Source organism: Orcinus orca, chromosome 19, assembly GCF_937001465.1.
Source record: "Orcinus orca chromosome 19, mOrcOrc1.1, whole genome shotgun sequence".
Taxonomy (NCBI): domain Eukaryota; kingdom Metazoa; phylum Chordata; class Mammalia; order Artiodactyla; family Delphinidae; genus Orcinus; species Orcinus orca.
Genome location: NC_064577.1, coordinates 59,739,651 through 59,755,893, shown reverse-complemented (window position 1 = coordinate 59,755,893; position 16,243 = coordinate 59,739,651).

The following is a 16,243-nucleotide window of genomic DNA, read 5'->3' as shown; positions in this document are numbered from 1 at the left end:
TTTCCCTGAATCAGCTTCTCGAAGTAGAGTGTTCTGCATCAGGCGAACTGCCTCAACCAAGGAACGCCGTAGCTGCTCCCCTGGGCCTGTGGCTATTCAAAAGCCTGCAGTGCCACAGGAAGAACAGGACTGAAAGTGCAGTCAGAACGCAAGCCGACTTCCTCTAGGAGGCACGGTGATTTCAGGCAGGAGGTCCTAGATGGAATGCGAAGCCGAGGGTTACTCTGAGTGCGGCTCAGACTAAGGCAACGCCCAAGACTTCTACGCCGTGTGGGACTGGCCAGAACGGTGTTTGTGAACGTGCCCGAGGGCTGAGGAAATTAAGACGCTTCAAAAGAGAGTGCAGTGCGTTTCCCTATGCTCGGCATGCACAGAGGGGCTCTAAAGGGCTACGGGACTGGATGTTGCTCAGCAGAGCCAGGTGCGCCTGGGGGTACTCAGTGTTCCTGCCGGCAACAGGGTGCCCACGCTAGCCTCCTAGGTGTCCAGAGAACCGTGCTGCCGTTAAAGGCACGCAGAGCACAGGCCACCGGCTCATGGAAACTGCTGCACGCCTCCGCTTCTGCACGGCAAATCAGGGCCTTACTTCCAGGCATGTGTTTCTGCTGGGTGTGCCGTCAGCGACACCGCATGGCAAGATGCTGACTTTCTCCTCGAGCAGAGTGACCCCAGGTACGAGGGCCTCGAAGCATTCAAAGCAGAGTGTTATCACATGGCAGCTCACACAAGGGCCATGACAAAGTCTTCCTGAGCACTTGGCACTCGGCAGCAATGTTGTCCTGAGGCCGGTCGAGGTCTCTGGAAATGTAGCTCTCCTCAAGGAACGTACAGTGTGTTGCCCGTCTCTCGGCACGCACAGAGGGCCTCCAAGGGATCAACAAATGGGACTCCTCGAAGTTTCGCAGCCGGCGCACAGGGCTCTGGAGGTACTCAGTGAACTTGGAGGGGAAATGATGCATACACGAGAGGACTCGGAGTCCTCAGAAGTGGTTCTTCCTTTATAATAAAGCATATGAGCGACTAGGAACTCATGGAAAGAGCTGCCTGCCTCCGTATCTACATGGGTACTAAGGGCCTGAACTGGAGGCAAGTTCACACGTTGAGTTTCCTTTTAGTGCTAGAGCTTGTCAGGCTGACCACACCGCAGTCACGGAAGCACCTGGTTTAGACAGCAAATTCATTTTCTCCCCAGAAGCGTTCCTACAGGGTTTACAGGCGTATCAAGTGCAGGGGATGTCAGGCAGCTTCAAGGCAGCATGAATGCAGCCTTCAAAATGGGAAAGCAAGGCTAGTTCCAGCAGGCCCCCTTTTCCATGGGCACACTCAGCATACCCCACTGTGGTTTCTAACAAGTCCAAAGAGACGCAGGTTACCCGGTGTGTCTTTCCCTGAATCAGCTTCTCGAAGTAGAGTGTTCTGCATCAGGCGAACTGCCTCAACCAAGGAACGCCGTAGCTGCTCCCCTGGGCCTGTGGCTATTCAAAAGCCTGCAGTGCCACAGGAAGAACAGGACTGAAAGTGCAGTCAGAACGCAAGCCGACTTCCTCTAGGAGGCACGGTGATTTCAGGCAGGAGGTCCTAGATGGAATGCGAAGCCGAGGGTTACTCTGAGTGCGGCTCAGACTAAGGCAACGCCCAAGACTTCTACGCCGTGTGGGACTGGCCAGAACGGTGTTTGTGAACGTGCCCGAGGGCTGAGGAAATTAAGACGCTTCAAAAGAGAGTGCAGTGCGTTTCCCTATGCTCGGCATGCACAGAGGGGCTCTAAAGGGCTACGGGACTGGATGTTGCTCAGCAGACCCAGGTGCGCCTGGGGGTACTCAGTGTTCCTGCCGGCAACAGGGTGCCCACGCTAGCCTCCTAGGTGTCCAGAGAACCGTGCTGCCGTTAAAGGCACGCAGAGCACAGGCCACCGGCTCATGGAAACTGCTGCACGCCTCCGCTTCTGCACGGCAAATCAGGGCCTTACTTCCAGGCATGTGTTTCTGCTGGGTGTGCCGTCAGCGACACCGCATGGCAAGATGCTGACTTTCTCCTCGAGCAGAGTGACCCCAGGTACGAGGGCCTCGAAGCATTCAAAGCAGAGTGTTATCACATGGCAGCTCACACAAGGGCCATGACAAAGTCTTCCTGAGCACTTGGCACTCGGCAGCAATGTTGTCCTGAGGCCGGTCGAGGTCTCTGGAAATGTAGCTCTCCTCAAGGAACGTACAGTGTGTTGCCCGTCTCTCGGCACGCACAGAGGGCCTCCAAGGGATCAACAAATGGGACTCCTCGAAGTTTCGCAGCCGGCGCACAGGGCTCTGGAGGTACTCAGTGAACTTGGAGGGGAAATGATGCATACACGAGAGGACTCGGAGTCCTCAGAAGTGGTTCTTCCTTTATAATAAAGCATATGAGCGACTAGGAACTCATGGAAAGAGCTGCCTGCCTCCGTATCTACATGGGTACTAAGGGCCTGAACTGGAGGCAAGTTCACACGTTGAGTTTCCTTTTAGTGCTAGAGCTTGTCAGGCTGACCACACCGCAGTCACGGAAGCACCTGGTTTAGACAGCAAATTCATTTTCTCCCCAGAAGCGTTCCTACAGGGTTTACAGGCGTATCAAGTGCAGGGGATGTCAGGCAGCTTCAAGGCAGCATGAATGCAGCCTTCAAAATGGGAAAGCAAGGCTAGTTCCAGCAGGCCCCCTTTTCCATGGGCACACTCAGCATACCCCACTGTGGTTTCTAACAAGTCCAAAGAGACGCAGGTTACCCGGTGTGTCTTTCCCTGAATCAGCTTCTCGAAGTAGAGTGTTCTGCATCAGGCGAACTGCCTCAACCAAGGAACGCCGTAGCTGCTCCCCTGGGCCTGTGGCTATTCAAAAGCCTGCAGTGCCACAGGAAGAACAGGACTGAAAGTGCAGTCAGAACGCAAGCCGACTTCCTCTAGGAGGCACGGTGATTTCAGGCAGGAGGTCCTAGATGGAATGCGAAGCCGAGGGTTACTCTGAGTGCGGCTCAGACTAAGGCAACGCCCAAGACTTCTACGCCATGTGGGACTGGCCAGAACGGTGTTTGTGAACGTGCCCGAGGGCTGAGGAAATTAAGACGCTTCAAAAGAGAGTGCAGTGCGTTTCCCTATGCTCGGCATGCACAGAGGGGCTCTAAAGGGCTACGGGACTGGATGTTGCTCAGCAGACCCAGGTGCGCCTGGGGGTACTCAGTGTTCCTGCCGGCAACAGGGTGCCCACGCTAGCCTCCTAGGTGTCCAGAGAACCGTGCTGCCGTTAAAGGCACGCAGAGCACAGGCCACCGGCTCATGGAAACTGCTGCACGCCTCCGCTTCTGCACGGCAAATCAGGGCCTTACTTCCAGGCATGTGTTTCTGCTGGGTGTGCCGTCAGCGACACCGCATGGCAAGATGCTGACTTTCTCCTCGAGCAGAGTGACCCCAGGTACGAGGGCCTCGAAGCATTCAAAGCAGAGTGTTATCACATGGCAGCTCACACAAGGGCCATGACAAAGTCTTCCTGAGCACTTGGCACTCGGCAGCAATGTTGTCCTGAGGCCGGTCGAGGTCTCTGGAAATGTAGCTCTCCTCAAGGAACGTACAGTGTGTTGCCCGTCTCTAGGCACGCACAGAGGGCCTCCAAGGGATCAACAAATGGGACTCCTCGAAGTTTCGCAGCCGGCGCACAGGGCTCTGGAGGTACTCAGTGAACTTGGAGGGGAAATGATGCATACACGAGAGGACTCGGAGTCCTCAGAAGTGGTTCTTCCTTTATAATAAAGCATATGAGCGACTAGGAACTCATGGAAAGAGCTGCATGCCTCCGTATCTACATGGGTACTAAGGGCCTGAACTGGAGGCAAGTTCACACGTTGAGTTTCCTTTTAGTGCTAGAGCTTGTCAGGCTGACCACACCGCAGTCACGGAAGCACCTGGTTTAGACAACAAATTCATTTTCTCCCCAGAAGCGTTCCTACAGGGTTTACAGGCGTATCAAGTGCAGGGGATGTCAGGCAGCTTCAAGGCAGCATGAATGCAGCCTTCAAAATGGGAAAGCAAGGCTAGTTCCAGCAGGCCCCCTTTTCCATGGGCACACTCAGCATACCCCACTGTGGTTTCTAACAAGTCCAAAGAGACGCAGGTTACCCGGTGTGTCTTTCCCTGAATCAGCTTCTCGAAGTAGAGTGTTCTGCATCAGGCGAACTGCCTCAACCAAGGAACGCCGTAGCTGCTCCCCTGGGCCTGTGGCTATTCAAAAGCCTGCAGTGCCACAGGAAGAACAGGACTGAAAGTGCAGTCAGAACGCAAGCCGACTTCCTCTAGGAGGCACGGTGATTTCAGGCAGGAGGTCCTAGATGGAATGCGAAGCCGAGGGTTACTCTGAGTGCGGCTCAGACTAAGGCAACGCCCAAGACTTCTACGCCGTGTGGGACTGGCCAGAACGGTGTTTGTGAACGTGCCCGAGGGCTGAGGAAATTAAGACGCTTCAAAAGAGAGTGCAGTGCGTTTCCCTATGCTCGGCATGCACAGAGGGGCTCTAAAGGGCTACGGGACTGGATGTTGCTCAGCAGAGCCAGGTGCGCCTGGGGGTACTCAGTGTTCCTGCCGGCAACAGGGTGCCCACGCTAGCCTCCTAGGTGTCCAGAGAACCGTGCTGCCGTTAAAGGCACGCAGAGCACAGGCCACCGGCTCATGGAAACTGCTGCACGCCTCCGCTTCTGCACGGCAAATCAGGGCCTTACTTCCAGGCATGTGTTTCTGCTGGGTGTGCCGTCAGCGACACCGCATGGCAAGATGCTGACTTTCTCCTCGAGCAGAGTGACCCCAGGTACGAGGGCCTCGAAGCATTCAAAGCAGAGTGTTATCACATGGCAGCTCACACAAGGGCCATGACAAAGTCTTCCTGAGCACTTGGCACTCGGCAGCAATGTTGTCCTGAGGCCGGTCGAGGTCTCTGGAAATGTAGCTCTCCTCAAGGAACGTACAGTGTGTTGCCCGTCTCTCGGCACGCACAGAGGGCCTCCAAGGGATCAACAAATGGGACTCCTCGAAGTTTCGCAGCCGGCGCACAGGGCTCTGGAGGTACTCAGTGAACTTGGAGGGGAAATGATGCATACACGAGAGGACTCGGAGTCCTCAGAAGTGGTTCTTCCTTTATAATAAAGCATATGAGCGACTAGGAACTCATGGAAAGAGCTGCATGCCTCCGTATCTACATGGGTACTAAGGGCCTGAACTGGAGGCAAGTTCACACGTTGAGTTTCCTTTTAGTGCTAGAGCTTGTCAGGCTGACCACACCGCAGTCACGGAAGCACCTGGTTTAGACAGCAAATTCATTTTCTCCCCAGAAGCGTTCCTACAGGGTTTACAGGCGTATCAAGTGCAGGGGATGTCAGGCAGCTTCAAGGCAGCATGAATGCAGCCTTCAAAATGGGAAAGCAAGGCTAGTTCCAGCAGGCCCCCTTTTCCATGGGCACACTCAGCATACCCCACTGTGGTTTCTAACAAGTCCAAAGAGACGCAGGTTACCCGGTGTGTCTTTCCCTGAATCAGCTTCTCGAAGTAGAGTGTTCTGCATCAGGCGAACTGCCTCAACCAAGGAACGCCGTAGCTGCTCCCCTGGGCCTGTGGCTATTCAAAAGCCTGCAGTGCCACAGGAAGAACAGGACTGAAAGTGCAGTCAGAACGCAAGCCGACTTCCTCTAGGAGGCACGGTGATTTCAGGCAGGAGGTCCTAGATGGAATGCGAAGCCGAGGGTTACTCTGAGTGCGGCTCAGACTAAGGCAACGCCCAAGACTTCTACGCCATGTGGGACTGGCCAGAACGGTTTTTGTGAACGTGCCCGAGGGCTGAGGAAATTAAGACGCTTCAAAAGAGAGTGCAGTGCGTTTCCCTATGCTCGGCATGCACAGAGGGGCTCTAAAGGGCTACGGGACTGGATGTTGCTCAGCAGACCCAGGTGCGCCTGGGGGTACTCAGTGTTCCTGCCGGCAACAGGGTGCCCACGCTAGCCTCCTAGGTGTCCAGAGAACCGTGCTGCCGTTAAAGGCACGCAGAGCACAGGCCACCGGCTCATGGAAACTGCTGCACGCCTCCGCTTCTGCACGGCAAATCAGGGCCTTACTTCCAGGCATGTGTTTCTGCTGGGTGTGCCGTCAGCGACACCGCATGGCAAGATGCTGACTTTCTCCTCGAGCAGAGTGACCCCAGGTACGAGGGCCTCGAAGCATTCAAAGCAGAGTGTTATCACATGGCAGCTCAAACAAGGGCCATGACAAAGTCTTCCTGAGCACTTGGCACTCGGCAGCAATGTTGTCCTGAGGCCGGTCGAGGTCTCTGGAAATGTAGCTCTCCTCAAGGAACGTACAGTGTGTTGCCCGTCTCTAGGCACGCACAGAGGGCCTCCAAGGGATCAACAAATGGGACTCCTCGAAGTTTCGCAGCCGGCGCACAGGGCTCTGGAGGTACTCAGTGAACTTGGAGGGGAAATGATGCATACACGAGAGGACTCGGAGTCCTCAGAAGTGGTTCTTCCTTTATAATAAAGCATATGAGCGACTAGGAACTCATGGAAAGAGCTGCATGCCTCCGTATCTACATGGGTACTAAGGGCCTGAACTGGAGGCAAGTTCACACGTTGAGTTTCCTTTTAGTGCTAGAGCTTGTCAGGCTGACCACACCGCAGTCACGGAAGCACCTGGTTTAGACAACAAATTCATTTTCTCCCCAGAAGCGTTCCTACAGGGTTTACAGGCGTATCAAGTGCAGGGGATGTCAGGCAGCTTCAAGGCAGCATGAATGCAGCCTTCAAAATGGGAAAGCAAGGCTAGTTCCAGCAGGCCCCCTTTTCCATGGGCACACTCAGCATACCCCACTGTGGTTTCTAACAAGTCCAAAGAGACGCAGGTTACCCGGTGTGTCTTTCCCTGAATCAGCTTCTCGAAGTAGAGTGTTCTGCATCAGGCGAACTGCCTCAACCAAGGAACGCCGTAGCTGCTCCCCTGGGCCTGTGGCTATTCAAAAGCCTGCAGTGCCACAGGAAGAACAGGACTGAAAGTGCAGTCAGAACGCAAGCCGACTTCCTCTAGGAGGCACGGTGATTTCAGGCAGGAGGTCCTAGATGGAATGCGAAGCCGAGGGTTACTCTGAGTGCGGCTCAGACTAAGGCAACGCCCAAGACTTCTACGCCATGTGGGACTGGCCAGAACGGTGTTTGTGAACGTGCCCGAGGGCTGAGGAAGTTAAGACGCTTCAAAAGAGAGTGCAGTGCGTTTCCCTATGCTCGGCATGCACAGAGGGGCTCTAAAGGGCTACGGGACTGGATGTTGCTCAGCAGACCCATGTGCGCCTGGGGGTACTCAGTGTTCCTGCCGGCAACAGGGTGCCCACGCTAGCCTCCTAGGTGTCCAGAGAACCGTGCTGCCGTTAAAGGCACGCAGAGCACAGGCCACCGGCTCATGGAAACTGCTGCACGCCTCCGCTTCTGCACGGCAAATCAGGGCCTTACTTCCAGGCATGTGTTTCTGCTGGGTGTGCCGTCAGCGACACCGCATGGCAAGATGCTGACTTTCTCCTCGAGCAGAGTGACCCCAGGTACGAGGGCCTCGAAGCATTCAAAGCAGAGTGTTATCACATGGCAGCTCACACAAGGGCCATGACAAAGTCTTCCTGAGCACTTGGCACTCGGCAGCAATGTTGTCCTGAGGCCGGTCGAGGTCTCTGGAAATGTAGCTCTCCTCAAGGAACGTACAGTGTGTTGCCCGTCTCTCGGCACGCACAGAGGGCCTCCAAGGGATCAACAAATGGGACTCCTCGAAGTTTCGCAGCCGGCGCACAGGGCTCTGGAGGTACTCAGTGAACTTGGAGGGGAAATGATGCATACACGAGAGGACTCGGAGTCCTCAGAAGTGGTTCTTCCTTTATAATAAAGCATATGAGCGACTAGGAACTCATGGAAAGAGCTGCATGCCTCCGTATCTACATGGGTACTAAGGGCCTGAACTGGAGGCAAGTTCACACGTTGAGTTTCCTTTTAGTGCTAGAGCTTGTCAGGCTGACCACACCGCAGTCACGGAAGCACCTGGTTTAGACAACAAATTCATTTTCTCCCCAGAAGCGTTCCTACAGGGTTTACAGGCGTATCAAGTGCAGGGGATGTCAGGCAGCTTCAAGGCAGCATGAATGCAGCCTTCAAAATGGGAAAGCAAGGCTAGTTCCAGCAGGCCCCCTTTTCCATGGGCACACTCAGCATACCCCACTGTGGTTTCTAACAAGTCCAAAGAGACGCAGGTTACCCGGTGTGTCTTTCCCTGAATCAGCTTCTCGAAGTAGAGTGTTCTGCATCAGGCGAACTGCCTCAACCAAGGAACGCCGTAGCTGCTCCCCTGGGCCTGTGGCTATTCAAAAGCCTGCAGTGCCACAGGAAGAACAGGACTGAAAGTGCAGTCAGAACGCAAGCCGACTTCCTCTAGGAGGCACGGTGATTTCAGGCAGGAGGTCCTAGATGGAATGCGAAGCCGAGGGTTACTCTGAGTGCGGCTCAGACTAAGGCAACGCCCAAGACTTCTACGCCATGTGGGACTGGCCAGAACGGTGTTTGTGAACGTGCCCGAGGGCTGAGGAAGTTAAGACGCTTCAAAAGAGAGTGCAGTGCGTTTCCCTATGCTCGGCATGCACAGAGGGGCTCTAAAGGGCTACGGGACTGGATGTTGCTCAGCAGACCCATGTGCGCCTGGGGGTACTCAGTGTTCCTGCCGGCAACAGGGTGCCCACGCTAGCCTCCTAGGTGTCCAGAGAACCGTGCTGCCGTTAAAGGCACGCAGAGCACAGGCCACCGGCTCATGGGAACTGCTGCACGCCTCCGCTTCTGCACGGCAAATCAGGGCCTTACTTCCAGGCATGTGTTTCTGCTGGGTGTGCCGTCAGCGACACCGCATGGCAAGATGCTGACTTTCTCCTCGAGCAGAGTGACTCCAGGTACGAGGGCCTCGAAGCATTCAAAGCAGAGTGTTATCACATGACAGCTCACACGAGGGCCATGACAAAGTCTTCCTGAGCACCTGGCACTCGGCAGCAATGTTGTCCTGAGGCCGGTCGAGGTCTACGGAAATGTAGCTCTCCTCAAGGAACGTACAGTGTGTTGCCCGTCTCTAGGCATGCACAGAGGGCCTCCAAGGGATCAACAAATGGGACTCCTCGAAGTTTCGCAGCCGGCGCACAGGGCTCTGGAGGTACTCAGTGAACTTGGAGGGGAAATGATGCATACACGAGAGGACTCGGAGTCCTCAGAAGTGGTTCTTCCTTTATAATAAAGCATATGAGCGACTAGGAACTCATGGAAAGAGCTGCATGCCTCCGTATCTACATGGGTACTAAGGGCCTGAACTGGAGGCAAGTTCACACGTTGAGTTTCCTTTTAGTGTTAGAGCTTGTCAGGCTGACCACACCGCAGTCACGAAAGCACCTGGTTTAGACAGCAAATTCATTTTCTCCCCAGAAGCGTTCCTACAGGGTTTACAGGCGTATCAAGTGCAGGGGATGTCAGGCAGCTTCAAGGCAGCATGAATGCAGCCTTCAAAATGGGAAAGCAAGGCTAGTTCCAGCAGGCCCCCTTTTCCATGGGCACACTCAGCATACCCCACTGTGGTTTCTAACAAGTCCAAAGAGACGCAGGTTACCCTGTGTGTCTTTCCCTGAATCAGCTTCTCGAAGTAGAGTGTTCTGCATCAAGCGAACTGCCTCAACCAAGGAACGCCGTAGCTGCTCCCCTGGGCCTGTGGCTATTCAAAAGCCTGCAGTGCCACAGGAAGAACAGGACTGAAAGTGCAGTCAGAACGCAAGCCGACTTCCTCTAGGAGGCACGGTGATTTCAGGCAGGAGGTCCTAGATGGAATGCGAAGCCGAGGGTTACTCTGAGTGCGGCTCAGACTAAGGCAACGCCCAAGACTTCTACGCCATGTGGGACTGGCCAGAACGGTGTTTGTGAACGTGCCCGAGGGCTGAGGAAGTTAAGACGCTTCAAAAGAGAGTGCAGTGCGTTTCCCTATGCTCGGCATGCACAGAGGGGCTCTAAAGGGCTACGGGACTGGATGTTGCTCAGCAGACCCAGGTGCGCCTGGGGGTACTCAGTGTTCCTGCCGGCAACAGGGTGCCCACGCTAGCCTCCTAGGTGTCCAGAGAACTGTGCTGCCGTTAAAGGCACGCAGAGCACAGGCCACCGGCTCATGGGAACTGCTGCACGCCTCCGCTTCTGCACGGCAAATCAGGGCCTTACTTCCAGGCATGTGTTTCTGCTGGGTGTGCCGTCAGCGACACCGCATGGCAAGATGCTGACTTTCTCCTCGAGCAGAGTGACTCCAGGTACGAGGGCCTCGAAGCATTCAAAGCAGAGTGTTATCACATGGCAGCTCACACGAGGGCCATGACAAAGTCTTCCTGAGCACTTGGCACTCGGCAGCAATGTTGTCCTGAGGCCGGTCGAGGTCTCCGGAAATGTAGCTCTCCTCAAGGAACGTACAGTGTGTTGCCCGTCTCTAGGCACGCACAGAGGGCCTCCAAGGGATCAACAAATGGGACTCCTCGAAGTTTCGCAGCCGGCGCACAGGGCTCTGGAGGTACTCAGTGAACTTGGAGGGGAAATGATGCATACACGAGAGGACTCGGAGTCCTCAGAAGTGGTTCTTCCTTTATAATAAAGCATATGAGCGACTAGGAACTCATGGAAAGAGCTGCATGCCTCCGTATCTACATGGGTACTAAGGGCCTGAACTGGAGGCAAGTTCACACGTTGAGTTTCCTTTTAGTGCTAGAGCTTGTCAGGCTGACCACACCGCAGTCACGGAAGCACCTGGTTTAGACAGCAAATTCATTTTCTCCCCAGAAGCGTTCCTACGGGGTTTACAGGCGTATCAAGTGCAGGGGATGTCAGGCAGCTTCAAGGCAGCATGAATGCAGCCTTCAAAATGGGAAAGCAAGGCTAGTTCCAGCAGGCCCCCTTTTCCATGGGCACACTCAGCATACCCCACTGTGGTTTCTAACAAGTCCAAAGAGACGCAGGTTACCCTGTGTGTCTTTCCCTGAATCAGCTTCTCGAAGTAGAGTGTTCTGCATCAAGCGAACTGCCTCAACCAAGGAACGCCGTAGCTGTTCCCCTGGGCCTGTGGCTATTCAAAAGCCTGCAGTGCCACAGGAAGAACAGGACTGAAAGTGCAGTCAGAACGCAAGCCGACTTCCTCTAGGAGGCACGGTGATTTCAGGCAGGAGGTCCTAGATGGAATGCGAAGCCGAGGGTTACTCTGAGTGCGGCTCAGACTAAGGCAACGCCCAAGACTTCTACGCCATGTGGGACTGGCCAGAACGGTGTTTGTGAACGTGCCCGAGGGCTGAGGAAGTTAAGACGCTTCAAAAGAGAGTGCAGTGCGTTTCCCTATGCTCGGCATGCACAGAGGGGCTCTAAAGGGCTACGGGACTGGATGTTGCTCAGCAGACCCAGGTGCGCCTGGGGGTACTCAGTGTTCCTGCCGGCAACAGGGTGCCCACGCTAGCCTCCTAGGTGTCCAGAGAACTGTGCTGCCGTTAAAGGCACGCAGAGCACAGGCCACCGGCTCATGGGAACTGCTGCACGCCTCCGCTTCTGCACGGCAAATCAGGGCCTTACTTCCAGGCATGTGTTTCTGCTGGGTGTGCCGTCAGCGACACCGCATGGCAAGATGCTGACTTTCTCCTCGAGCAGAGTGACTCCAGGTACGAGGGCCTCGAAGCATTCAAAGCAGAGTGTTATCACATGGCAGCTCACACGAGGGCCATGACAAAGTCTTCCTGAGCACTTGGCACTCGGCAGCAATGTTGTCCTGAGGCCGGTCGAGGTCTCCGGAAATGTAGCTCTCCTCAAGGAACGTACAGTGTGTTGCCCGTCTCTAGGCACGCACAGAGGGCCTCCAAGGGATCAACAAATGGGACTCCTCGAAGTTTCGCAGCCGGCGCACAGGGCTCTGGAGGTACTCAGTGAACTTGGAGGGGAAATGATGCATACACGAGAGGACTCGGAGTCCTCAGAAGTGGTTCTTCCTTTATAATAAAGCATATGAGCGACTAGGAACTCATGGAAAGAGCTGCATGCCTCCGTATCTACATGGGTACTAAGGGCCTGAACTGGAGGCAAGTTCACACGTTGAGTTTCCTTTTAGTGCTAGAGCTTGTCAGGCTGACCACACCGCAGTCACGGAAGCACCTGGTTTAGACAGCAAATTCATTTTCTCCCCAGAAGCGTTCCTACGGGGTTTACAGGCGTATCAAGTGCAGGGGATGTCAGGCAGCTTCAAGGCAGCATGAATGCAGCCTTCAAAATGGGAAAGCAAGGCTAGTTCCAGCAGGCCCCCTTTTCCATGGGCACACTCAGCATACCCCACTGTGGTTTCTAACAAGTCCAAAGAGACGCAGGTTACCCTGTGTGTCTTTCCCTGAATCAGCTTCTCGAAGTAGAGTGTTCTGCATCAAGCGAACTGCCTCAACCAAGGAACGCCGTAGCTGCTCCCCTGGGCCTGTGGCTATTCAAAAGCCTGCAGTGCCACAGGAAGAACAGGACTGAAAGTGCAGTCAGAACGCAAGCCGACTTCCTCTAGGAGGCACGGTGATTTCAGGCAGGAGGTCCTAGATGGAATGCGAAGCCGAGGGTTACTCTGAGTGCGGCTCAGACTAAGGCAACGCCCAAGACTTCTACGCCATGTGGGACTGGCCAGAACGGTGTTTGTGAACGTGCCCGAGGGCTGAGGAAGTTAAGACGCTTCAAAAGAGAGTGCAGTGCGTTTCCCTATGCTCGGCATGCACAGAGGGGCTCTAAAGGGCTACGGGACTGGATGTTGCTCAGCAGACCCAGGTGCGCCTGGGGGTACTCAGTGTTCCTGCCGGCAACAGGGTGCCCACGCTAGCCTCCTAGGTGTCCAGAGAACTGTGCTGCCGTTAAAGGCACGCAGAGCACAGGCCACCGGCTCATGGGAACTGCTGCACGCCTCCGCTTCTGCACGGCAAATCAGGGCCTTACTTCCAGGCATGTGTTTCTGCTGGGTGTGCCGTCAGCGACACCGCATGGCAAGATGCTGACTTTCTCCTCGAGCAGAGTGACTCCAGGTACGAGGGCCTCGAAGCATTCAAAGCAGAGTGTTATCACATGGCAGCTCACACGAGGGCCATGACAAAGTCTTCCTGAGCACCTGGCACTCGGCAGCAATGTTGTCCTGAGGCCGGTCGAGGTCTCCGGAAATGTAGCTCTCCTCAAGGAACGTACAGTGTGTTGCCCGTCTCTAGGCACGCACAGAGGGCCTCCAAGGGATCAACAAATGGGACTCCTCGAAGTTTCGCAGCCGGCGCACAGGGCTCTGGAGGTACTCAGTGAACTTGGAGGGGAAATGATGCATACACGAGAGGACTCGGAGTCCTCAGAAGTGGTTCTTCCTTTATAATAAAGCATATGAGCGACTAGGAACTCATGGAAAGAGCTGCATGCCTCCGTATCTACATGGGTACTAAGGGCCTGAACTGGAGGCAAGTTCACACGTTGAGTTTCCTTTTAGTGCTAGAGCTTGTCAGGCTGACCACACCGCAGTCACGGAAGCACCTGGTTTAGACAGCAAATTCATTTTCTCCCCAGAAGCGTTCCTACAGGGTTTACAGGCGTATCAAGTGCAGGGGATGTCAGGCAGCTTCAAGGCAGCATGAATGCAGCCTTCAAAATGGGAAAGCAAGGCTAGTTCCAGCAGGCCCCCTTTTCCATGGGCACACTCAGCATACCCCACTGTGGTTTCTAACAAGTCCAAAGAGACGCAGGTTACCCGGTGTGTCTTTCCCTGAATCAGCTTCTCGAAGTAGAGTGTTCTGCATCAGGCGAACTGCCTCAACCAAGGAACGCCGTAGCTGCTCCCCTGGGCCTGTGGCTATTCAAAAGCCTGCAGTGCCACAGGAAGAACAGGACTGAAAGTGCAGTCAGAACGCAAGCCGACTTCCTCTAGGAGGCACGGTGATTTCAGGCAGGAGGTCCTAGATGGAATGCGAAGCCGAGGGTTACTCTGAGTGCGGCTCAGACTAAGGCAACGCCCAAGACTTCTACGCCATGTGGGACTGGCCAGAACGGTGTTTGTGAACGTGCCCGAGGGCTGAGGAAGTTAAGACGCTTCAAAAGAGAGTGCAGTGCGTTTCCCTATGCTCGGCATGCACAGAGGGGCTCTAAAGGGCTACGGGACTGGATGTTGCTCAGCAGACCCAGGTGCGCCTGGGGGTACTCAGTGTTCCTGCCGGCAACAGGGTGCCCACGCTAGCCTCCTAGGTGTCCAGAGAACTGTGCTGCCGTTAAAGGCACGCAGAGCACAGGCCACCGGCTCATGGGAACTGCTGCACGCCTCCGCTTCTGCACGGCAAATCAGGGCCTTACTTCCAGGCATGTGTTTCTGCTGGGTGTGCCGTCAGCGACACCGCATGGCAAGATGCTGACTTTCTCCTCGAGCAGAGTGACTCCAGGTACGAGGGCCTCGAAGCATTCAAAGCAGAGTGTTATCACATGGCAGCTCACACGAGGGCCATGACAAAGTCTTCCTGAGCACCTGGCACTCGGCAGCAATGTTGTCCTGAGGCCGGTCGAGGTCTCCGGAAATGTAGCTCTCCTCAAGGAACGTACAGTGTGTTGCCCGTCTCTAGGCACGCACAGAGGGCCTCCAAGGGATCAACAAATGGGACTCCTCGAAGTTTCGCAGCCGGCGCACAGGGCTCTGGAGGTACTCAGTGAACTTGGAGGGGAAATGATGCATACACGAGAGGACTCGGAGTCCTCAGAAGTGGTTCTTCCTTTATAATAAAGCATATGAGCGACTAGGAACTCATGGAAAGAGCTGCATGCCTCCGTATCTACATGGGTACTAAGGGCCTGAACTGGAGGCAAGTTCACACGTTGAGTTTCCTTTTAGTGCTAGAGCTTGTCAGGCTGACCACACCGCAGTCACGGAAGCACCTGGTTTAGACAGCAAATTCATTTTCTCCCCAGAAGCGTTCCTACAGGGTTTACAGGCGTATCAAGTGCAGGGGATGTCAGGCAGCTTCAAGGCAGCATGAATGCAGCCTTCAAAATGGGAAAGCAAGGCTAGTTCCAGCAGGCCCCCTTTTCCATGGGCACACTCAGCATACCCCACTGTGGTTTCTAACAAGTCCAAAGAGACGCAGGTTACCCTGTGTGTCTTTCCCTGAATCAGCTTCTCGAAGTAGAGTGTTCTGCATCAAGCGAACTGCCTCAACCAAGGAACGCCGTAGCTGCTCCCCTGGGCCTGTGGCTATTCAAAAGCCTGCAGTGCCACAGGAAGAACAGGACTGAAAGTGCAGTCAGAACGCAAGCCGACTTCCTCTAGGAGGCACGGTGATTTCAGGCAGGAGGTCCTAGATGGAATGCGAAGCCGAGGGTTACTCTGAGTGCGGCTCAGACTAAGGCAACGCCCAAGACTTCTACGCCATGTGGGACTGGCCAGAACGGTGTTTGTGAACGTGCCCGAGGGCTGAGGAAGTTAAGACGCTTCAAAAGAGAGTGCAGTGCGTTTCCCTATGCTCGGCATGCACAGAGGGGCTCTAAAGGGCTACGGGACTGGATGTTGCTCAGCAGACCCAGGTGCGCCTGGGGGTACTCAGTGTTCCTGCCGGCAACAGGGTGCCCACGCTAGCCTCCTAGGTGTCCAGAGAACTGTGCTGCCGTTAAAGGCACGCAGAGCACAGGCCACCGGCTCATGGGAACTGCTGCACGCCTCCGCTTCTGCACGGCAAATCAGGGCCTTACTTCCAGGCATGTGTTTCTGCTGGGTGTGCCGTCAGCGACACCGCATGGCAAGATGCTGACTTTCTCCTCGAGCAGAGTGACTCCAGGTACGAGGGCCTCGAAGCATTCAAAGCAGAGTGTTATCACATGGCAGCTCACACGAGGGCCATGACAAAGTCTTCCTGAGCACTTGGCACTCGGCAGCAATGTTGTCCTGAGGCCGGTCGAGGTCTCCGGAAATGTAGCTCTCCTCAAGGAACGTACAGTGTGTTGCCCGTCTCTAGGCACGCACAGAGGGCCTCCAAGGGATCAACAAATGGGACTCCTCGAAGTTTCGCAGCCGGCGCACAGGGCTCTGGAGGTACTCAGTGAACTTGGAGGGGAAATGATGCATACACGAGAGGACTCGGAGTCCTCAGAAGTGGTTCTTCCTTTATAATAAAGCATATGAGCGACTAGGAACTC